The 4,950-nt window shown below is 47.7% G+C and overlaps 1 long non-coding RNA gene across 2 annotated transcripts in view; it reads left to right on the top strand.

Annotated features, from left to right (window-relative positions):
- Nucleotides 1–4,928, top strand: part of LOC102477078 (uncharacterized) — a 19,935-nt gene extending 15,007 nt beyond the window's left edge. For both annotated transcript variants that reach the window (XR_335855.2, XR_335856.2), the window contains exons 5-6: nt 116–281; nt 4,686–4,928. This is a non-coding gene — a long non-coding RNA (uncharacterized LOC102477078). The remainder of the gene's footprint in view (nt 1–115; nt 282–4,685) is intronic.
- Nucleotides 4,929–4,950: the final 22 nt, after the last annotated feature.

Genomic DNA, 4,950 nt, shown 5'->3' with positions numbered 1-4,950 from the left:
AACAAGAGGCCCAGAGAGAATAAATACAGAAGTGGACTGGATGTCTCTGAGACAGAACAAGATAGATTTCTTTTGTTGCCTTGGACATCAGAACTCATCTGCCTTCACATTCCAGGATTTACAACAATGGCCCCAAGTTCTCAGACTTTCGGCCTCAGATTGGGAATCATGTCATTGGCTGCCCTGCCTCTGGGGTCTATGGACTTGGACTCACGCTACCAGAATCTCAGGTTTTCCACCCTGCAGGCAGCCTGTGGTGGGCTCCCCAACACCGTAAACATGTGAGTAGTTTACAGTAAGTCCCTTGTTAAATATCTGTACAAACCTATTAGTCCTGTTTCCTTCAGAACTTGAATGCACCCTCCCACCTAAATGTTTGCTGCATTGCACGGGATGGCCAAGGAATCCCAGGTTTTATCTAGCTGTCCAGTACCTATCACGCCACCTGACATCAAGCCACCTGGCATTTTCACACACTGGGTACACTCTTTTCCATAAATTTAGGCTGTACATATCTACCTGAGTTTATTTAGAACTTGGACCTTGACTTTCCCCAGATTAATCTGGATTCCAAGGTTTTATGTACAATCTCCATCCCCTCATCTTTTTAAAGTTTGACCTGGACTCTGCCATATGACTCTAAGCAGGACCCCAGCCTCTGGCATAGGTTTGTTGGCCCTCCTGGTCCCCTGGTTTCCTGGTTTCCCGCTTCCTTAATATGAAACCCTTGGCAGGTCCTCAAGTCCCCCAGCTCAGGCTAAGCCAACCAGCCAGCTGCCTTCCTGGCTGAAGAACCACACACCTGGCTTCAGATAGCTGGTACAGAAATGGTGCCCAGAAGAAAAAGCGTGTGGAATCCTGGGGTCTCAGGTTTCAGGTCCATCTCCAGCTCATCATGGGGCTTGGGTGCTACCCCCAATGAGGCTAAAACCACAAAGGAAATGTCCACCTGCCTCAGACTAAAGGCTCATTGGCAGACAGGGATGAGTGCCAACATGAATTTGGAAGCTCATTTTCCCTGCTGTTAAAAACATTTTCAGAAGAACACACAACCTATCTGGAGAACCTGGAGAGTAGACATACCCCAAACCAATCTCAGGAGGTCATTGATGCTAAATAAATTTCTTTCCTTGGGAGCAAGATGAAAAACGGAGAAGGAAAACTTATCAAACACTATGTGCTAGACATGTTTTCATGCCAACTGCCCAATGCCCTGTATCCTTGATGACCCCATTTTTCAGGTGAGCTGTGCCACTCAGATCAGATTATAATTTACCCGACAGGGACCGGTAGCCAAAGCCAGTAGGGACAGACTAGCTCTTTTTCAGGACTGCCCCCAAGGGAGAAAACACAACAGCTGGCAAAATGTTCTGGTTACTCATGACACAGCCAGACCTCCATTTACATTCACATGTGCCCAGACCCAGGGTCTCAGCCCTCTCATTTCCTATTACCAGCCATACAAATGTGAAGCTCATCTTCTAGAGGGGATGGTTATTATACAGATTTCCAAAGTCTGAATATTTCCCCAAGAAATTCATTTGTCGAGATTTGGTTGTGAGAGGATGAGGAGGGTAAGCATTGACCTAACTACTGTGCTGGGAGGTGGGGCCCCTGGGATAACACTGGCATCAGGGTGGCGTTCCATGGTTGGATGCCCGTGCCTGTGTAACGAGACAGAGAAGCACAGACACATGAGCTCATGCTCTGCAGAAGCTCTTGCCATGGTCTGCCCTGGGCCACTTTGGGCCTCTTCTGAGAGCCCCATTAGCAACAAAGCCCTCACCAGATGCAGCCCACAGACTATGGACTTCCAAAGTGTGAGCTGGATAAACCTCTCTTCTTATAAATCACCTAGACTTGGGTATTAAATTATCAGCAGAGAATAGACTAATACAGACACATAACTTCTCCTCTAGAAAGCCATTCTGCCCTTTGCCTTCCCACTGAAGACTGTTGAGATCCTGGTCAGACAGCAAGCAACTGGATTTTACCATTCTTAGAGCCATTTTCTACAGCTGTACCTTCTACCGAGAAAGGCAATAGAATGTAACATAGTCATTACATCTTGTTCCAGAGCCAGGCAGCCCAGGTTCAAATCCTGACTCCACCATCTACCTGCTGTGTGACCTTGGACAAGGTGTTCATACTCTTCTGTGCCTCTGTGTGCTCACCTGCAAAGGGGGAGTGATAGCAAGCTATCTCATAAGTTGTTGTAAAGATTGTCAGTGTTCATACAAGAGCAGACACATATGAAGAATTTAGTAAGCTACTACCAGTATTACAAATCAATTCTATTACAGTTTAACAAAGTCTTCTCAACCTCATTGAACAGATGTGGGCGCTGAGACAGAGAATGGTTCTCCACCCAACCGCATCTTCCCTTGCCTCACATCCTGCTCATTGAAGGCAAGACCAGGATTACGACAAAAGATCTCAGGCTGGCCCTATTGCCTAGTGGTTAAGGGAGCCTGATCCCACAGGCACAGCCAAGATTCAAATCCCCACACACCAGGTGCCTGGGTGCCTTTTCTCCAACAGGACAGAGGAATGGAGGAGAGGGGATTGTGGCACGACCATGCCTTTCTGGGGGTGCTTTTTCCTTCTCCCACTCTCCCCTTCTCTGTCTCCCTCTGGCAAGCACACTCACCCTCTGGCAATTAAAAAGGAAAAACTCACCTCCCAGTGCCTCATCCAGGCTTTCTCTCAGCCTGCTCCTCGAGCCCAGAGGCAGAAGAAGCAATTAAGCTGTTGACATCAGTCCTAATCTACTGTCCCGAAGTTCACCCTGTCACAAGACCCACAAAGGAGTCACCACAAACATGCGTTTATTTATAAACCTACAATGCTAACCTCTTCACTTAAAGGCCTCTTGGACACTTGCTGGTTAAAAGCAGCTCAGATTCTGCCAGAGAAACCAGCTCACACTGACATCTTGTCTCCATCTGCTTTGGAAAACCTGTTCAGAGTCCCCTAATCCCTGTGCACTCCATTCTTCTAAGGTTTCCACCATTGGGCGTGGGTATTCACTGAAAGCTCTCTCTTTTGAAAAATTCCCGTGCTTTGAGTCATGCCAAAATCAGAGGGAAAGGAGCACTGCCAAAAGCTTCGACATTTACATAAGCTCTTGATCAGCCCTCCGGTTCATTACGGAGGGACATATCAGTTACACCGCTGTCCAGGCGAAGGGACAAGGTCTGAGCATCTGCTCCTGGACAGAGACACAGAGGGGCTGGAAATGGTGCTCTCTAAGTGTTACTTGAGCCCTGGTGACAGCTTCCAGCTTCCTCCTTTCTGAGCGCTCGATCTTGGGCTGCTTTGTGTTCGGTCATTCGTTTGGTAAATATTTACTGGCTCCTTTGATGGGGAGCATGATACACGCTGTACAGTAAATAAGCAAATGAGATCTGACCCCTGGCTTCATGGAGCGTCTAGTCCAGATGGAAGACACATGCTGATTCAAACAGAGGGGACTGTGGAGGGAACAGTCAGAAACAGAAACCTGACCGCGTCTCTCGTCAAAGAATTAATGCACAAATTGAGTTGAAGTATGAGTTTCTGTTGATGCGAAACATTTTTTGAAATCTATTCATAGTTATTTTGTAATATGCATGTGTCATGAACTTTTTGAGGGCCCCTCACATACCTTTATTCTAGAGCAATGGAAAACCACCGAGATGTTTCGCCACAGTATCTAAGGGAATTACGACCCCGGTTCTTATAAAATGTTCTCTCCTGTATCACAGCTCTCTTTACTCTCTCACCAGCCATCATAGCAACCATTTTTTGCTATAACTCTGTCTGTTATGCTAATTCCTTTACATGCATTGTCTCAACCAATCCTCACTCCAGCCCTATAAAGAATGTACTATTGTTATCCCATTGTACGGATAAGAACAGCCTCAAAGGTGACAAATAATTTGCTCAAGGCCACAGAGAGGAGATGAGATTGGAATGCAGGTCTCTGGTTTTAAGGTCCAAGTTTAGAGGGCTTATTTTTATCAATAAAAGAGAACACATGCGCTTGAGAGAGAGCGAAGCACCCTCGATAGGGTCTCATCACTCCACAATTCCTTTTCCCCAGCCCTCTAGTTTGTCAGGATCTTGGGTACCCATATGCACACCCAGGGAGCCAAGTTGTGTTCGGCCATGTGGCTTCCAGCACTGCAATTCAGTTTGCTGCAACTGTACCAGCAGGCTGGGTTTCAAGATTCAAGGATTTTTTTTGTTTTTTGTTTGTTTGTTTTTTGGGGGTTTTTTTAGAGGTTTTTGCTATAGGGCTCGTGTGCTCACCAGAAAGACAGAGAGAGACAGAGAGACAGAAAGCGAGAAATCACCCCCCAGGGGGGATGGCCACGCTGCAATCCCTTCTCCTCCATTCTCCTCTCGGGATCTTGGAAGATCCAAGTCTTAACAGCACGTGGTTACTGCACGTTCCCGGGAGGCAGGAGCTGGGCTTCCTGATTCGCTTGGTCACTAGAGCCTCATCACAGTCCTTGCGGAGCGGAACTGACTGCTCACGTCTCCAGCTCTCCTGCCTCCCCCCGCCCCATCAGAGCTGCCATGTCTACAGCACTTACTGTGTGCCGGGTATGGTTTCGGCATTTTGTGTCTGTTGGCCTGTTTTCCTTTTTACTACATTCTCCGAGGTGAGCGCTATTATTTCCATCCTTTCCATTTTACAGGTGAGGAAGCCTGAGTGACAGAAAGCCTGACAGCTTGGCGGAAGGCACAGTAAGAAGCGGTCAGCAAGGGTGCTAGCCCAGGCACGGCGGATGCAGAGCTTGTCTCAAAACCCCTAGGGACTATCAGTCCTCTTGCAATCCAGCCATATGGACCTCCTTTACGTTTCTGGGGATACATGGCTTCCTTTCACCCCTAGCCTTCACGAACACCAGTGTCTCATCCAGCATATTCTCCTACCCTCTACCCCACCTCAGACGCCCCGTG

This window comes from Tupaia chinensis, unplaced genomic scaffold (genome assembly GCF_000334495.1).
Source record: "Tupaia chinensis unplaced genomic scaffold, TupChi_1.0 Scaffold000555_1, whole genome shotgun sequence".
NCBI lineage: Eukaryota > Metazoa > Chordata > Mammalia > Scandentia > Tupaiidae > Tupaia > Tupaia belangeri.
This window is presented reverse-complemented; position numbering and strand designations above follow the sequence as displayed.